The following is a 19,896-nucleotide window of genomic DNA, read 5'->3' as shown; positions in this document are numbered from 1 at the left end:
TCACTCTTCTTTATAACAATACATTAGGCACTACTGCCCAAAATACTGCACTGAATATCACTTGCATAGACAGTAATAAATGAGTACTTCTTAAGTCATCTTGTGAAAGTAGGCTGTAGTGTAAAGTAGAAGCAACTGAAGGAGAACATGAATACAACAAAACAGGAGAGTTGTGTTAGATTGACAGCTCCAGCTTCAGAGGTGTGTATGGGGGAGGGGGTGCATGGTAGGAGGGCTTAGAGCATGGCACACAAGGTGACTGGAATACTGAGGAGTGCAGGAAACAGTGGTGTCACTTTTTATTATTATTATTATTTTATTATTTTTTTTCATTCAAAAAAGTGTTCTCCTCGCCTCTGCACCTTTAGTCTGAAAGGAAGCCTCTGACTAGATGCCCGACACAGGGAATGTCTCCTCAGAACGTGCCTCCAAAAAGATGCAAGAATAAATTCTGTATCACAGAAGGAATTCATTAGACTAACAGTGTAGTTTGACAGGCAAGAGTGATTTCTGAGGACACATAGGGAGAGCTTCACCTGAGCAATGGGAACATCCACAGTCTATCTGTCCTTGTCCCACCCTAGAAGAGGGAGCTGTCATCACCAGACCTTGCTAATATCCTGCCTAAGTCACAGCAGGGTGTTGAAGAAAGGGGGTGGCAACGGCACATGATAGTACTTGCACAAGGGGCGAGTACATTTTCCCTTCATGGCATCCCGGCACACTGTCACCTTTCCATCAACCACTTCCACATAATCTGAAAGAAATCCTTCAATTAATATAATTGTCAAAACAACAGTAAAAAGAAAATTGGTACTTTTTAGTTTAAATAATTAGGAAAATTAATATTGAAAATATGAAATAGGTCTAAATACCTGTTTCATATTTTCTGTCATTTTATTTTAAGACCTGTCATAAAAAGACCTGTCATTTTATTATAAGGTAAATTTTAAATCATAAAAATTTTCGTGATCACAAAATAATCATTAAATTTTATAATGAATTTTTTTAAAAACATTTTAAATTTATACCTACATGATATTTTGATAATATGAAATGAACTGCTTAACCTAATAAGTTACAAAACCAAAACCCATTCCTCCAAATAAAAACAAGCACCATCAGTTCATAAAAATATTTTTGGGCTTGATAGAATAAAACATTTTGGTATTTATTTACTGTTATTTCATTTCACCCAATGAAAAACTGGGTTTGCATTGAAACAGTAAAGTTTTCCATATGGCATACAAAAGCAAGTTTCTCTAACATATTAATTATTAGGGATTAAGGCAAATAAACTCTAATAATAATGTTAGAGAATATAAATTTTGAACGCAGCATAACAGAACTAATCTACAAAAAACAACTTCAATAGTTTGGACATGTGAATTGGATGAAACAAAAAACTCCCAAATGTAGTATCGAAAAGAAGAACTGAAGAGAGGAGACTACCAGGAAGATCCAAAAGAAAATGGCTCCAATGACTAGGGAAGAACACAGCTTTCAGAGCTATCGACAAATGACGAAAGATTCAAGAGACCAACAACAATGGAGGTCAATATCTAAACAGAGACTCAACCTGTGCTAAATGGAAGAGTAGAATGATGATGATGATTATTATTATTAGTAAACTTTGGTGGATTTAATGATGCTTGATACAGCATATTTTTGAGACTCTGTCATGCACTCCTCCAACAAAAGTTTGCAAATTCTGAGAATATACTAGAAACACCTCTCTGCCTGCATAGGCACTACAGGATGCAATTCACTTCCAGATGTTAGCATTAGCATTAGTAGAGGCATTTGATGCAAGAAAGCAAGTTTATGCAGCATCAGCCAAAAAAAAAAAAAAAAACCCACTTCCACTTCACCCCTCTGTTCGTTCAAAATACCTGTCCAGCTGAGCCTTAAACTTATTTAGGCTATCAACCTCCACCACAAGGGATGGAAGTCTGTTCCACCAACCAACCACCCGCTGGCTAAAGGCAAATTTCCGCACGTCTATCCTACATCTGTCTTTCCTCAATTTGAATTTATGCCCTCTCAGGTGATTTTTCTGAGCTAGAGGAAGAATCCCATCAGCATTGAGCATGCTTAAACCATTCAAGGCTTTATACACCTCATTCAGATCACCTCGCTGGTGCCTAGTCTCCAGACACTGTAATTTGCAAAACTTAAGCCTTTCTTCATAAGAGCACCCCTTTGTTCCAATCACTAATCTTGTTGCCCTTCTCTGCACTCGTTCCAGCAGCTCTACATCCTTCTTGAAATGAGGCCTCCAGACCTGTATACAGTACTCTAGGTGTGGCCTGACCATTGCCTTATACAATGGAATAATCACCTCCTTATCCCTGCTGGAAAAATTCCTGTATATCATTGACAATACTCCATGAGCTACTCTTGCAGCCCGTCTGCACTGCTCAGAGAACTCCATATCCGCCTGCACAACCACCCCCAAGTCCCTTTCATTCTCTACCATTGTCAGTGTAGTACCACAGAGTTGATACGTTGCTCTGGGGTTGCTGTTTCCCATGTGTAGTACTTTACATTTGTCAATGTTAAACTTCATTTGCCACCTCTCAGCCCATCTGCTCAACCTTTCCAGATCCTGTTGCAGCAGCATAGTGTCAGTAGTGTCCTTGACAACCCTGCCAACCTTTGTATCATCTGCAAACTTGGACATTAAGCTTGATATACCATCATCAATATCATTTATAAATACAGAAAACAATAATGGACCCAACACTGAGCCCTGAGGGACTCCACTAATAACATTAGTCCACGATGAGCAGTGTCCATTGATTACCACTCTGTCTTCTCCCCCTCAACCACCCCTTTATCCATAGCAGCAATTTGCCTCCAATGTCACACTGCTCCAATTTGTGTAGCAGTCTTCCATGTGCAACAGTATCAAAAGCCTTTCTAAGATCCAAGTATATAATATCAAAGTAATTCCCTGCATCCAGTTCTTTTGTGACTGCATCATAGTATCCAATCAAGTTGGTCAGGCAAGACTTCCCCTTAACAAAACCATGCTGTGTCTGAGCTATAACTGAAGTCTTGTCTAAATGATCCTGCAGTGCTTCTTTAACCAGTGCCTCCATTAATTTTCCTGGAACAGAAGTTAAGCTCACAGGTCTATAATTACTTGTGTCAGCCTTTGATCCTCCTTTGTGAATTGGGGTCACATTTGCACATTTCCAGTCTATGGGTACCTCCCCTGAGTCCAAGGAAGCTCTCATAATTATGGCTAAGGGTTTGCTTACTTCCTTTGCTGCCTCCTTTAATATAACTGGATAGATCCCATCCACCCCGGGTGCCTTTCTTGTGTTTATCTTCAACAGTTTCTCCTCCACTTTACTCTCAGTTATTTCAAGATTCTGTAGCTTACTGCTAGAGTTGAATACACCTCTGGCATTCCCCTTGCTGAATAACTCCTCATGTGTGAATGTCGATGCAAAATATTCATTTAGTTTGTTAGCTACCTGAGCAGGAACAGTTGACCCATCAATATCAAGTGGACCAATCTGATTCATCCCCTTCCTTCTAGAGTTTACATAAGTAAAGAACTCTTTGCTGTTTTTCTTTGCATCTCTTGCCAAGGATTTCTCGTAATCTGCCTTCGCCTGCCTAACCTCCTTTGTAACTTGGTTGCATATCAACTTGTATCTATCATAGGCTTCTGTGTCATGTGTTAATTTGTAAGTATCCCATGCATTTTTCTTCTCTGCCATATGCCTCATTAGTTCATCTGACATCCATTTTGGCTTAAACCTTGAACAATATTTCTTAGTGGTATGTAAAGCCTAGTAGCTTCCAAGATAAGTTCTTTGAATGCTTCCCATTTTGAATTTGCTGTTGGTAACATCATCAGTTGGTCCCACTGTATAGAATTTAAATACTGTCTCAGTCCATCGTAGTCGCCTTTACGGAAGCAATAACCCTTCCCTTTACCCCTAATGGTAGTTACCTCTTCGAGTAAATCCCACTTCAGCACACTGTGATCACTGCCACCTAGTGGTTCATTTATCTGCAGATTCTTAATGCATGAAGAATCACTGCTGATAATCAAATCAAGAGTATTACTCCCTCTAGTTGCCTCCCGAACATGCTGATGTAGAAAACAATCATCCAATAAATCCACAAAAGCCCTGCTAGTGTGTGAGTAACCAGCCCCCAAATTCCAGTCAATATCTGGGAAATTAAAATCTCCCATTATAAGACTCTCTGATTTACTGGCCCACTCTATTTCCCTGTACAGTTCCTTATTATACTCATCAGAGTCATTAGGCCTATAGCACACTCCTACTCTCAATTTTGATCTCCCAATGCTTATGTCACACCAAACTGACTCAACACTGCACTGTCCATCGATGTCGACTGGCTTCACTTCCTTGGTTTTTATGTGTTTCTTAACTAATAGCATAACCCCTCCCCCCTTCCTATCCTGTCTATCCTTTCTGTAGACGCTGTACTCCCCAAATTCCAGTCCTGCATCCCTTATATCTGTGTGACACCACGTCTCTGATATCCCAACAATATCTGCCTTTGATGTTTTGAGCAATACCTCAAATTCATCAAATTTATTTACTAAACTCCTAGCATTGGTGTACACGCAAGTATACCTGCACCTGTTTCTATTCTTAGCTACCCTAACACAACCCATGTGTTTACTTGTACCGCAATGGCTCCCAGCAGTCTCTGAAATATCATGCATCTTGTTTTTCAGGCTTCTGCTCATTCTAATAGAAGCAGTGCAAGAATCTCTCACCTCTGCCAGTGGCTACTGTCAATCTATTGGTCTTTGTTCTCCTCCCAAGCTAGCAGTTTTCCGACCCACCTAACACTGCCTCGATAGCATCAGCAAATATTCTTGCACCCTTTCTATTTAAGTGTATCCCATCCCTGTAGAAGCAATCTCTCCTGTTAACAAGTACAGTCCAGGCTGAAAAAAATTCTACCCCTTGAGCCTTGCACAATCTTTCCAGGGCCGAATTGATCGACAAGGCTCTCATCATATACTCCCTCCTATCGTGTCTGGGCAGAATTGCAGACACTTTCAAATTCAACCCTAATTCTAGGCTTTTGTTCAACAGTGACCTGTACTTGTTAAGTAATTCTGCCGGTCTCCTACTCTTAATATTATTAGTGCCAACGTGTACAACTATATCACCTTTTGTGCCCTTAAAAGATGATATTCGCTCTACAACGTCATCAACCTTTGCCCCTGGCAGACATACCCTCGTCCTGTTCCACCTATCTTTTTTACAAAGCATATTCCCCGTTTCCCTGACAATAGAGTCACCAACAACTACTAGTTCCTTCGGGACCAGCGCATTCTGCCTTGGGGGTTGTCTCTGTGTCACGCGATGCCCAAGTGCAAGCTCTGGCGTTGATGTGGGCAGCTGAGAGCTTGATGGGCCCCTCAATTTAGTTTCTTCGAGGGCATCCACACTGTCCTTCAAGCTCTCATATAGGCCCACAAGAACGCCGAGTTGTTGCCTGATATCGATACACTCCTTGCATCGTGCACACACAAAGACATCCCCCTTGGCAGTATCATGTCCGGTACCCGATTGCTCTGCAAACATCAAGCAAACAGTGCATTTTATAAGGCTGTGAGTCAGAGGACAACTGCCCCCCTCAGTTCTGCTCTGAGCCACAGCACTTCCATTAGCTTGAGCCTTTTGCTTTGCTGCTCTGGTCTGAGTCATGATTCTATTAATTTATTAATTAATTATAATTAATTATGTTATGTTATTAATTATGTTAAATATAATTAATTATATTACATTTGTAATCTAAGTCGTTATATGTATTTATTTAAACGTACAATTTAACTGCTAACGAAGTTCAACTAACGCTCGTATCACAAAGTACTATCGTATCACAAAGGCGGGAAAATCACTAACGGTAGCGGAGTTGAAACACATGGAAACCCTTACCGATACTTTTATGCAATTACAAGGCCGAGTAAAGAATAAATACACCAAATTAATCAGAAAATCACAAAATAATGTTATACTACTAAATTTAAATCAAAAGTTTTAGAAAAACAATAATTTCAAATCAATAAATAAGAAAAATCCACTTAGCGGCTTTGAATACGACCGTCTCTAGTAGCCTCGTCAGCAGACCTCTTTGAGTAAATCCCACTTCAGCACACTGTCAAATGGAAGAGTAGAATGATGATGATAATTATTATTATTAGTAAGCTTTGGTGGATTTAATGATGCTTGATACAGCATATTTTTGAGACTATGTCATGCACTCCTCCAACAAAAGTTTGCAAATTCTGAGAATATACTAGAAACACCTCTCTGCCTGCATAGGCACTACAGGATGCAATTCGCTTCCAGATGTTTTTGTTAGTTTGTGTGGTACTGACCATTTCTGTAAATATTAACAGTGGTAATACTAAACCAATTGCCTTTCTTCAACCTGAACTTTATTTTTTCTTAGAAATCCTGGCACTCCATGTTACAGTTTAGCAAAGCAAGTCGTTAGGTAATCAAAAATATCACAACTAAGCAATGTGGCTGATTTTGATTAATGGCAAAGGAAACTAAGGCTATGGGTGTTGGTGTACAGTATCTATATATCATCTATTGCTGGGCTATCCATTTAAAAAAACAAGAAAAACCCCCATATACCTTCAACTGAGACTAGCTAACTCAGATCCACTTGAAAAGGTCTCAAAAAGTTCCTCCATTTGGTTAGTTGTTTTAGTTGTTCTGCATATCAGCTACTCTTTCCCCGAGTTATCACAATGACTCGGGGGAAGAACCTTACTCCTGAAATTAACTAATTTCTTAGTTGAAGAGGCATTTATGAATCTAGTCTGCAGTGGAATTTCGGCTAAGACCTTTCCAAACAAGTCACAAATAGCAAATCCACTGTACTCTCATCAAGGATTCAGACCTTTACAAAAAGGTATTACCTACTTTTGTCATGAAATTGTCTATGAGGATTAATATGATTATTAAGGGAGTGATTATATTTATTTATTTTCAATAATTATTAAACTACTGAAAGAATGTGAAACTGCTGGAAAAATGCCTTTTGGAGTAAAGTAACTTTTATACCATACTGTTGCACATAAAAGCACAAATCGGTGCAGTGTGGCATTAAGGGCACATTACTGCTATGGATAAAGGGATGGTTAAGTGGGAGATGATAGAGTGGTTATCAATGGATACTGCTCTTCATGGGCTAATGTTATTAATGTAGTTCCACAGGGTTTGGTGTTGTGTTTTTTGTATTTATTAATGATACTGATGAAGGTATATCAAGCTTAATGTCTAAGTCTGCAGATGATATGAAGATTGGCAGGGTGGTTAATGACAGTAATAAAGGTATGCTACTGAAACAAGATCTAGAAAAATTGGGCAGTGGGCTGAGAAATGGCAATTGAAATTTAACACTGACAAATGCAAGGTACTGCATATGAGTAGCAGAAAATGAAAAGGACCTGGGGAAAATTGTGCAGTTAGATATGAAGTTCTCTGAGTAATGCAGACAAGCTGCAGGGCAGCTCATGGTTATTATTATTGTTATTTGGTTTTTTTTTTTAGGAGCATTAGCAACTAAGGCCATATTGCTCCGGGAATATGCGGTGGTCATTCCCTGACCTTTCCGCATCCTCCATATTTGGTGGTGACGGGCTCGAACCCCGGTCTAATCAAGAAGCGTGTGCTACGCACTGCTGCGCCTTCCCACCTGGCTACGGAGGCGCCTCACATACTCTGCTGCCCAGCCCAAAGCTTGAGATGCTGTTCCAGCACCAAACAATGCAAAGGTATTCTCTGCAGCAGAGATCCTTGGTTTTACAGGAAGTACCTATAAGTTGGTGAATTGATTGTCAGGAAAATGGGAAATATAATGTGCAAAAAAGGCCATGTGGAATAGGACCAAGTATGCTGTCGGGGAAGGGGGTGCTACATGATGTAGCGCAGCCATCATCTTTTAAGGAAAGGTGATACTGTTGTACATGTTGGCACTAATGATATTAAAAGTTGGCAATCTCAGGAGTTAATTAGATACAGGGCAACACTGAAAAGTGTTGGAAGAACACATGATAAGAGCTTTATCAATATCTTTTCGACCCTGCAAGACATACAGGGGTAGCATTTTTTCTCAGCATGGTCTGTGCTTGTTAGTAGGAGAGACTCTTTTTTCCAGGAATGTGCAGCAACCTGTCAGGTATTTCAAGAACCTTATGTGGGGCCTGCATGGAATAAGAAAATATGTGGACTGTGTTAGGGTTACTAAAAATAACAGTTATATGGATTCTTGCATGTACACTAATGCTAGGAGCATAGTAAATAAATTTGATGGATTTGAAGCACTGGTTAAGTCATCATATGAAGATATTGTGGAGATAACAGAGGCAAGATGTCACTTAGGTATAAGGGATTCAGAATTTGAACATGGGGAGTACAATGTGTACAGGAAGTCCCAGCCAGTTTTTCTGATGACCCCCACCACCTATTGTGACTGAACACTGTAGTTCAGTCACAAGAAGCACAAGGAGATGCACAATTCATCCTAGTCTGTTCTCATTTTATGTTGTTACAGAAAGCTGTAATCTAGTCTGTTCTCTGGTCATTAGCACAAGAAGTCAGCAATGATATTCATGCATTAAGAATCTTCAGATATAAGAACCACTAGGTGGCAGTAATCACAGTGTACTGATGTGGTATTTATTAAAGATATAACTACCATCAAGGGTAAGAGAAGGGATTTTGCTTTTATAAAGGTGATTACAGTGGTCTCAGACAGTTTTTAAATGGGAAGCATTCAAGGAATTTATCATGGAGGCTATTAGGCTTTTCATATCAACTAAGAAATACTGTTCAAGGATTAAGCCTAAATGGATGTCAGATGAACTAAGGAGACTTGTGGCAGAGAATAAAAATGCGTGGGATGCATATAAATTATCAAGTGCCACACTAATATTGTACTATGGTAGATATAAACTAGGCTGTAATCAGGTAACAAAGGAGATTAAGCAAGCGAAAACAGATTACAAAAATTTTTTGGAAAAGTGCAAAGAAAAACAACGTCTTCTTTGTTTATGTCAATACTATAAGGAAGGAGATAAATCACATTGGTCCACTTGATATCAATGGTTTGACTGTTGATCATCCTGCTCAGGATACTAACAAGCTGAATGAGCATTTTGCATCTCATTCACACTTGAGGAATTCTTTAGGAAAGTGGAGGCTAGAAGTGTATCAAACTATAACAGGGAGCTAAATGAGTTTGTCATAAATGAGAGGAAAATAGAAGAGAAATTGTTGACATTAAACATAAGAAAGACACCTGGGGCAGATGGTATCTATCCAATTATATCAAGAGAGGCAGCAAAGGAAGTAAGCAACCCTAATCAAAACTATGATAGCATCCTTTGATTCAGGGGAGATACCCATGGACTGCAGATGTGTGAATGTATCACCAGTTCACAAAGGGGGATCAGAAGTTCATACAAGTAAATACAGACCTGTTAGTTGAACTTCTGTTCCTGGGAAAATAGTGCAGTCACTGCATTATTTTCCCAGGTTTATCTAGACAAGACTACATTTATACTGCAGACACAACATGGATTTATTAAGGAGAATTTTGTCTGACAAATTTGATAGGATATTATGATGCAGTCACAAAGAAACTGGATGCAAAATAAATTTTGATAACATATATGTGGATTTCAGGAAAGCTTTTGATACTGTTGCACATACAAATCTGCCATATAGAATGGAGCACTGTGGCATTAAGGGAATTTGCTGCTATGGATAAAGGGATGGTTCAGTGGAAGAAGTCAGAGAGTGATAATCAATGGACAGGGCTCTTCATAGACTAATATTAGAATTAGCATTAGTAGAGGCATTTGATGCAAGGAAGCAAGCTTATGCAGCATCAGCCAAAAAAAATTAAAAAAAAAAAAAATAAAAAATAACCACTTCCACTTCACCCCTCTGTTCGTTCAAAATACCTGTCCAGCTGAGCCTTAAACTTATTTAGGCTATCAACTTCCACGACAAGGGATGGAAGTCTGTTCCACCAACCAACCACCCGCTGGCTAAAGGCAAATTTCCACACATCTATTCTACATCTGTCTTTCCTCGATTTGAATTTATGCCCTCTCAGGTGATTATTCTGATCAAGAGGAAGAATCCTATCAGCATTGGGCATGCTCAAACCATTCAAGGCTTTATACACCTCTATCAGATCACCTCGCTGGTGCCTAGTCTCCAGACACTGTAATTTTCAAAACTTAAGCCTTTCTTCATAAGAGCACCAATTTGTTCCATTCACTAATCTTGTTGCCCTTCTCTGTACTCGTTCCAGCAGCTCTACATCCTTCTTGAAATGGGGCCTCCAGGCCTGTATACAGTACTCTAGGTGTGGCCTGACCATTGCCTTATACAAGGGAATAATCACCTCCTTATCCCTGCTAATAAAATTCCTATATATCATTGACAATACACCATGAGCTACTCTTGCAGCCCATTTGCACTGCTCAGAGAACTTCATATCTGCCTGCACAACCACCCCCAGGTCCCTTTCATTCTCTACCACTGTAAGTGTAGTACCACAGAGTTGATACGTTGCTCTGGGGTTGCTGTTTCCCATATGTAGTACTTTTGTCAATGTTAAACTTCATTTGCCACCTCTCAGCCCATCTGCTCAACCTTTCCAAATCCTGTTGAAGCAGCATAGTGTTGGTAGTGTCCTTGACAACCCTGCCAACCTTCGTATCGTCTGCAAACTTGGACATTAAGCTTGATATACCATCATCAATGTCATTTATAAATACAGAAAACAATAATAGACCCAATACTGAACTCTGAGGTTTGTTGTTATTTGGTTTTTAGGAGCATTAGCAACTAAGGCCATATTACTCCGGGTTGTGCGGTGGTCGTTCCCTGACCTTTCCGCATCGTCCGTATTTGGTGGTGACGGGCTCAAACCTCGGTCTAATCAAGAAGCGTGTACTACGCACTGCTGCTCCTTCCCACCTGGCTACGGAGGCGCCTTGAACCCTGAGGGACTCCACTAATAACATTAGTCCACGATGAGCAGTGTCCATTTTTACCACTCTCTGTCTTCTCCCCCTCAACCACCCCTTTATCCATAGCAGCAATTTGCCTCCAATGCCATACTGCTCCAATTTTTGCAGCAGTCTTCCATGTGCAACAGTATCAAAAGCCTTTCTAAGATCCAAGTATATAATATAAAAGTTATTCCCTGCATCCAGTTCTTTTGTGACTGCATCATAGTATCCAATCAAATTGGTCAGGCAAGACTTCCCCTTAACAAAACCATGCTGTGTCCGAGCTATAACTGAAGTCTTGTCTAGATGATCATGCAGTGCTTCTTTAACCAGTGCCTCCATTAATTTTTCCGGGAACAGAAGTTAAACTCACAATTACTTGCGAGTTTAACTTCTGTTCCCGGTCTATAATTACTTGTGTCAGCCTTTGACCCTCCTTTGTGAATTGGGGTCACATTTGCACATCTCCAGTCCATGGGTACCTCCCCTGAGACCAAGGAAGCTCTCATAATTATGGCTAAGAGTTTGCTTACTTCCTTTGCAAGATTCTCTAGCTTACTGCCAGAGTTCAATACACCTCTGGCATTCCCTTCGCTGAATAACTCCTCATGTGTGAATTTCGATGCAAAATATTCATTTAGTTTGTTAGCTACCCGAGCAGGATCATCAACAGTTGACCCATCGATATCAAGTGGAACAATCTGATTCATCCCCTTCCTTGTAGAGTTTAGATAAGTAAAGAACTCTTTGCTGTTTTTTTTTGCATCCCTTGCCAAGGATTTCTCGTAATCTGCCTTCGCCTGCCTAACCTCCTTTGTAACTTGGTTACAGATCAATTTGTATCTACCATAGGCTTCTGTGTCACGTGTAAATTTGTATGTATGCATTTTTCTTAGCATTAGTAGAGGCATTTGATGCAAGAAAGCAAGCTTATGCAGCATCAGCCAAAAAAAAAAAAAAAAAACCACTTCCACTTCACCCTTCTGTCCAGCTGAGTCTTAAATTTATTTAGGCTATCACCTTCCACGACAAGGGATGGAAGTCTGTTCCACCAACCAACCACCCGCTGGCTAAAGGCAAATTTCCGCACGTCTATCCTACATCTGTCTTTCCTCAATTTGAATTTATGCCCTCTCAGGTGATTATTCTGATCAAGAGGAAGAATCCTATCAGCATTGGGCATGCTCAAACCATTCAAGGCTTTATACACCTCTATCAGATCACCTCGCTGGTGCCTAGTCTCCAGACACTGTAATTTTCAAAACTTAAGCCTTTCTTCATAAGAGCACCAATTTGTTCCATTCACTAATCTTGTTGCCCTTCTCTGTACTCGTTCCAGCAGCTCTACATCCTTCTTGAAATGAGGCCTCCAGACCCTGTATACAGTACTCTAGGTCCTGACCATTGTCTTATACAAGGGAATAATCACCTCCTTATCCCTGCTAGAAAAATTCCTATATATCATTGACAATACACCATGAGCTACTCTTGCAGCCCATCTGCCCTGCTCAGAGAACTTCATATTTGCCTGCACAAGCACCCCAAGGTCCCTTTCATTCTCTACCACTGTCAGTGTAGTACCACAGAGTTGATACGTTGCTCGGGGGTTGCTGTTTCCCATGTGTAGTACTTTACATTTGTCAATGTTAAACCTCTTTTGCCACCTCTCAGCCCATCTGCTCAACCTTTCCAGATCCTGTTGCAGCAGCATAGTGTCAGTAGTGTTCTTGACAACCCTGCCTACCTTTGTATCATCTGCAAACTTCGACATTAAGCTTGATATACCCTCATCAATATCATTTATGAATACAGAAAACAATAATGGACCCAACACTGAGCCCTGAGGGACTCCACTAATAACATTAGTCCATGACGAGCAGTGTCCATTGATTACCACTCTCAGTCTTCTCTCCCTCAGCCACCCCTTTATCCACAGCAGCAATTTGCCTCCAATGCCAATATGGCAGAGAAGAATGCCTCCATAGCATTCTTCTCCGCCATATGTCTCATTAGTTCATCTGACATCTATTTAGGCCTAAACCTTGAACAATATTTCTTAGTTGGTATGTAAAGCCTAAGATAAGTTCTTTGAAATGCTTCCCATTTTGAATTTGCTGTTGGTAACATCAGTTGGTCCCACTGTATAGAATTTAAATACTGTCTCTGTCCATCATAGTTGCCTTTACGAAAGCAATAACCCTTCCCTTTACCCCTAATGGTAGTTACCTCTTCGAGTAAATCCCACTTCAGCACACTGTGATCACTGCCACCTAGTGGTTCATTTATCTGCAGATTCTTAATGCATGAAGAGTCACTACTGATAATCAAATCAAGAGTATTACTCCCTCTAGTTGCCTCCCGAACATGCTGATGTAGAAAACAATCATCCAATAAATCCACAAAAGCCTTGCTAGTGTGTGAGTGACCAGCCTCCAAATGCCAGTGAATATCTGGGAAATTAAAATCCCCCATTATATGACTCTCTGATTTACTGGCCCACTCAATTTCCCTGTACAGTTTCTTATTATACTCCTCAGAGTCATTAGGCCTATAGCACACTCCTACTCTCAATTTTGATCTCCCAATGCTTATGTCACACCAAACTGACTCGACACTGCACTGTCCAGCGATGTCGACTGGCTTCACTTCCTTGGATTTTATGTATTTCTTAACTAATAGCATAACCTCTCCTCCCTTCCTATCTTGTCTAACCTTTCTGTAGACATTGTACTCCCCAAATTCCAGTTCTGCATTCCTTATATCTGTGTGAAACCATGTCTCTGAAATCCCAACAATATCTGCCTTTGATGTTTTGAGCAATACCTCAAATTCATCAAATTTATTTACTAAACTCCTAGCATTGGTGTACACGCAAGTATACATGCACCTGTTCTTTTTCTTAGCTACCCTAACACAACCCATGTGTTTACTTGTTCCCCAATGATTCCCAGCAGTCTCTGAAATATCCTGCATCTTATTTTCCAGGCTGTTGCTCATTCCAATAGAAACAGTGCAAGAATCACTTTCACCTCTGCCAGTGGCTACTGTTAATCTATTAGTCCTTGTATCACTCCCAATCAAGCAGTTTTCCGACCCACCTAACAGTGCCTCGATAGCATCAGCAAACATTCTTGAACCCTTTCTATTTAAATGTATCCCATCCCTGTAGAGACAGTCTCTCCTGTTAACAAGTACAGACCAGGCTGAAAAAAATTTTAACCCTTGAGCCTTGCACAATATTTCCAGGGCCGAATTGATCAACAGGGCTCTCATCATATACTCCCTCCTATCGTGTCTGGGCAGAATTGCAGACACTTTCAAATTCAACCCTAATTCATGGCTTTTTTTCAACAGTGACCTGTACTTGTGAAGTAATTCCGCCGGTCTCTACTCTTAATATCATTAGTGCCAACGTGTGCAACTATATCACCTTTTGTGCCCTTAAAAGATGATATCCGCTCTACAACGTCATCAACCTTTGCCCCTGGCAGACATACCCTGGTTCTGTTCCACCTATCCTTTTTACAAAGCATGTTTCCCGTTTCCCTGACAATAGAGTCACCAACAACTACTAGTTCCTTTGGGACCATCGCATTCTGCCTTGGGGGCTGCCGCTGTGTTGCGTGATGACCATGTGCAAGCTCTGACATTGGTGTGGGCAGCTGAGATCTTGATGGGCTCCTCACTTTTAATCCTTCGAGGGCATCCACCCTGTCCTTCAAGCTCTCATATAGGCCCATAACAACGCTGAGTTGTCGCCTGATTTCCTTACTCTCCTTGCATCGCGCACACACAAAGACATCTCCCATGGCAGTATCATGTCCCGTACCCAACTGCTCCACAAACATCAAGCAAGTAGTGCATTTTAAAAGGCTGTGATTTAGAGGGCAACTGCCCCCCTCAGTTCTCCCCTGAGCCACAGCACTCCCATTAGCTTTAGCCTTTTGCTTTGCCGCTCTGGTCTGAGTCATGATTTTGATTTAATTTCAATAAAATTTCAATTTCAGTACAAAATTAAAACCCTAAACTTGTATCCCAAAGCAGTTATAATGCTATATTTATGGTTCAGTATCGAGTGTTATCTACGAAATCCCAAAACAGTGTCCACTGGTGCAGAGGCGGATTTAACGGTGGGCACACCGGGCGCACGCTCTGGGCCCCAACTTCTGAAGGGCCCTTCAAAACCCCAACCTTACACTTTTTTCTAATGACACCAAGTTTGGTTTCATATGTGCAATTTTAATTACGTACAAGTTTACAATCGGCGGTAAAACCTGATAGTATGTTTATATTTGCTTATTTTCATTATTTCTTTACTATGCTGCATAGGCGCTGCGCTACCGCTCATCAGAGCAATAGAATCGTATTTGCTCCTTTGTACTTACAACGGTTCTCCTGCAGTGCAGACTTACGATATACGCAAATACGCGTATATCATATATTGTTGAAATTATATTAAGATAAAATTAATTCCTGTTGTTACATCAGTGCCTGGATTTTCGTAGTTTATGAATAATTTTTGAATTTTAATTAATCATTAATTTATTGCACTATAACGAAAAATCTCTTCTCTAGTATTCTAATCATTCAGACTATTAAATTTTATATTTTTCTTTTCATTGATAGGCTACCAATGGTAGCTAGAAAAATTAAACGACATCTATCAGGGGCTGAAAAAAGACGCAAATATAATATAATACATATATTATATTCAAATTTTATTGGAAATAAAACATTAATAGTACATAATATTTTTTATTTATTTAAAAAAAATGGTTAACATGTATTTTTATTTTTCCTATCTCTCTTTTTTTTTAAGGGGCCCAATATTTTCTTCTGCGTCCGGGGCCTCAACCGACCTTAATCTGCTTCTGCACTGGAGTGTCAAGGGTTCAATGTTGGGCCCATTGTTGTTTTCTATATTTATCAATGATATTGATGAAGGCATATCAGGCTTAATGTTCAAGTTTGCAAATGATACAAAGTTGGCAAGGTAATTAATGGCAGTAATGACAGTGTGCTACTGCAACAGGATCTAGAAAAATTAGGCAGATGGATTGCAACATTGACAAATGCAAAGTACTGCATATGGGTAGCAGTAACCCCAGAATAATAACAATTCTGTAGTACTACACTTAGGAGTAGTAGAAAATTAAAAAAAAAAAAAAAAAACCTAGGGGTTGTTGTTGTTGTTGTTGTTTGGTTTTTAGGAGCATTAGCAACTAAGGCCATATTGCTCCGGAATATGCGGTGGTCATTCCTTGACCTTTCCGCATCCTCCATATTTGGTGGTGACGGGCTCGAACCCCGGTCTAATCAAGAAGCGTGTGGTACGCACTGCTGCTCCTTCCCACCTGGCTACGGAGACGCCAACCTAGGGGTAATTGTGCAGCCAGATGTGATGTTTTCTGAGCAGTGCAGACAGGCTGCCAGGCCAGCTCATGGGAGGTTTTGTCAATGATACATTGGAATTTTGATAGCAGGGATAAGAAGTTGATTATACCATTGTTTAAGGGATTGGTCTGGTCAAATCTTGAGTACTGCATACAGGCCTTGAGGCCTCATTTTAGGAAGGATGAATTGCTGGAACCACTACAGAGAAGGCAACGAGATTGATGAGGGGAACAAATGGGTGCTCTTAATAAGAAAGGCTTAAGTTCTGTAAATTTCAGCATCTGCAGACTAGGCATCTGCAAGATGATCTGATTGAATTGTTTAAGGAAGCTCAATGCTGATGGGATTCTTCCTCTTGTTCTGACTATGCAAATAAGAGGGCATAAATTCGAATTAAGGAAGGATGGTTACAGAATGGATACATGAACATTTGTGTTCAGCTAGTGAGTGGTTGACTGCTGGAACAAACTTCCACCTGTTGTTGTGGAAGTTCATACCTTAAATAAATTCAAGGAAGATCTAGAAAAACTATTGGAGGGAATGGATAGGTGAAATTGGAAGTGTTTTTGTTGTGACATCAGCTTTGGCAGTACCTACTAAATTTTGGACTGAGGTAAAACTGATTCGAAACAAAAATGACGTAAATGACATAGTGAACTGAAGTAAATAGCAAACTGAAGTAACGTGGTTAGTAACAACAGACTGAAATGGAAATGCTGCAAATGACGTCATTCCTAAATGATGCTAACTCAGTCACTAACATTGATTTGGTAGAGTAAGTAGCGGGTATGATCATAAAATGTTATGTCATTCATACTAAATATTTTGGACTGAAGTAAAACGCAAATTATGTCACTTTGCAGTACATGGTTTTATGTGAAACATGTTTCTTTTAGGTATTTTGATTTGTATATATTGATTACAAAATAAAAGAGCTTTTGTATTGTAAATATTTTATTGATTATTCACAAATTTCTATAATTTCAGCTGGAAGACAAAATACAATGGATTTGTGACAACTAAAGTAAGAGATGTATACTTGCGATTGCAATGTATCAAACTGAGGGAAAATGCGAGACGAAAAAAGAAACTGTTGATAAATACTTGTATTGTTGCAATCATACTATCCAACAAATGGCTACAATCAAATGGGTAATTAGGCTATTGGCTTGGGTTTTGCTAACCTCTTCCAAGCTAAGGATGTTTTCACATTGAACATCTTTTGTGCATACAAGGTACATCGCAGTTTTTTTTTTTTTTTTTGGCTGATTCTATATATAAGCTTGCTTTCTTGTTTTATATGCCACTACTAATAGTAGTAATAGTAATGGCAAATGACACAACAAAGCAAGTTTATACAGCCACAGCAAAAAAAAAAAAAAAAAAGTTCACCTATCCATACCCTCCAAGAATTTGTCTAGTTCTTCCTTGAATTTGTTCAACCCATCCACTTCCACAACAAATGGAAGCCTGTTCCACCAACCAATCACCTGATGGCAAACTTCTGCACATCTATCCTGCAACCATCCTTCTTCATCTTGAATTCATGCCTGGTGATGTGTGTGTGTAGTGTGAGCAAGTGGAAAAATGCCATTAACATTCAGCTTACTCAATCAGATCTCCCCAGAGAGATGTCTAGTCTCCAGACGCAATTTGCAGAACTGAAGCTTTTCTAGGTAAGAGCACCTTTTGGTTATCTTCAGCAAAATTCAGCAAAACTGCTTACCCTCCTCTACACCTTTTCCAGCAAATCTACATCCTTTCTAAATTAAGTCCTCCAGACCTGTATACAGTACTCAAGATGCAGCCTAACCATGGCCTTATAGAAAGAGATAATTGCCTCCTTATCACTACTAGCAAAGTTCTGTATATCATTGAGAAAATTGCATGAGCTGTCCTGGCAGTATGTCTGCACTGCTCAGAGAATTTCATGTCTGACTGCACAATTACCCAAGTCTTTTTCATTCTCTACTGCTGAGTTTAGTACCACACAGTTGATAAGTTACTCTGGGGTTACCACTACCCAAATGCAATACCTCGCATTTGTCAATGTTAAACTTCAACTGCCATTTCTCAGCCTACTGATCCGAGTTTCCTAGATCTTGTTTTAATAGCTCACCCTGATGACTGTCATTAAACACCCTGCCAAACTTTGTATCATCTGCAAACTTAGACATTCAACAAATAAACAATCTGACAGACAAATAAACAACCTGATATACTTCATCAATATCATTGATAATATTAAAAATAACAATAGGCCCAGCACTGAACCTTAGGGAACCCCACTTATAACATTAGTCCATGGAGAGCAGTGCCCATTGATAACTATTCTCTGTCTTCTGACACTTATACATCCCTTTATCCATGGCAGTAACTTGCCCTTAATGCCACATTTTTCCAGTTTATACAGCAGTCTTTTATGTGTAACAGTATCAAAAGCCTTCCTGAAATCCAAGTATATGATGTCAAAATTATTTTTTGCATCCAGTTCTTTGGCCATTGCATCATAGTAACCTATCTCATTGGTTAGACAACATCACACCTTAACAAATCTGTGCTGTGACTGCATTATAATTGCATGCCTATTCAGATCAGTGTTGAATCCACGAGGGTGATGGGGGGGAGTTTCACGCCAGGTGGAATAAATTACCCCCCCATGTGAAAAATAGTAATTTTAATTTTATAAAACAAAAATATTCAATAAATTTATGTCAAATAAACAACATGAAAAATCACATCAACTAAATGTGGTACTTGTTAGGTGGTAGAAAGCGAAAACAAATCACTAAAATTCAAGACACGAAATTTTCAAAATAATTACAGGGGCAATATTTCTGTCTGCACAAATTGTAATTAAATGTCACTATTTCAAATGTCTGCATTTTCGTTTTATGGTTTTCAGGTTCCTTTTATTTTCACACAAACCATCTCTTGATAGTGTTTCACACAAATGGTCTACTTGTGACTAATTCTTTGTTTTTATATTGCAAACTGCGAATAGATTCACTGAATTGGTTCCTGACAGGTGCTATTGTAATTGAATTATAGTGTCCCATGAATTTCAGGGGAGTCTGCAGCCACTAATTTAATCATAAGCAGCTTCACTTTATGGTTTTCATATTCTTTTTTTTTTTTGTTTTTTTCACAGCAAGAGTCTACTTGTCGCTAATTCTTCCTTTGTATACTGCAAACGAGACGGTTTGGTTGCAGCCTATAAACAATACATTTTATAACCTTTTTATTATACAGGGTGTCTGAAAAATACACGGCATAACTTCCATAATGAGTTCCTCATACGTAGACAATAAAAATATTTTATATCAACATGGTTCCGGAAATGCTTGGTTCCCAAGTTATTAACCGGAATGTCTTATCTCCCGCAGGTGATCATCACAAGGTACTGACAGAATCTGGTGGTTTTCCATTCTGACCATGTACTCAAATCA

General features: G+C 39.5%; 1 protein-coding gene across 6 annotated transcripts in view; it reads right to left on the bottom strand.

Moving 5' to 3' along the window:
- Positions 1-325: 325 nt before the first annotated feature.
- LOC150091143 (protein muscleblind-like) overlaps positions 326-19,896 on the bottom strand; it is a 920,216-nt gene continuing 900,645 nt past the window's right edge. For all 6 annotated transcript variants that reach the window (XM_090374423.1, XM_090374442.1, XM_090374460.1 and 3 more), the window contains one exon: positions 326-757. The gene's annotated coding sequence lies outside the window, so the exon portion shown is untranslated. The remainder of the gene's footprint in view (positions 758-19,896) is intronic.

Source organism: Mastigoproctus giganteus, chromosome 1 (genome assembly GCF_048544385.1).
Source record: "Mastigoproctus giganteus isolate SK-2022 chromosome 1, ASM4854438v1, whole genome shotgun sequence".
In the NCBI taxonomy this organism is placed as follows: domain Eukaryota; kingdom Metazoa; phylum Arthropoda; class Arachnida; order Uropygi; family Thelyphonidae; genus Mastigoproctus; species Mastigoproctus giganteus.
Note: the sequence above shows the minus strand (reverse complement) of the source record. Positions and strands in the feature narration are given on the sequence as shown.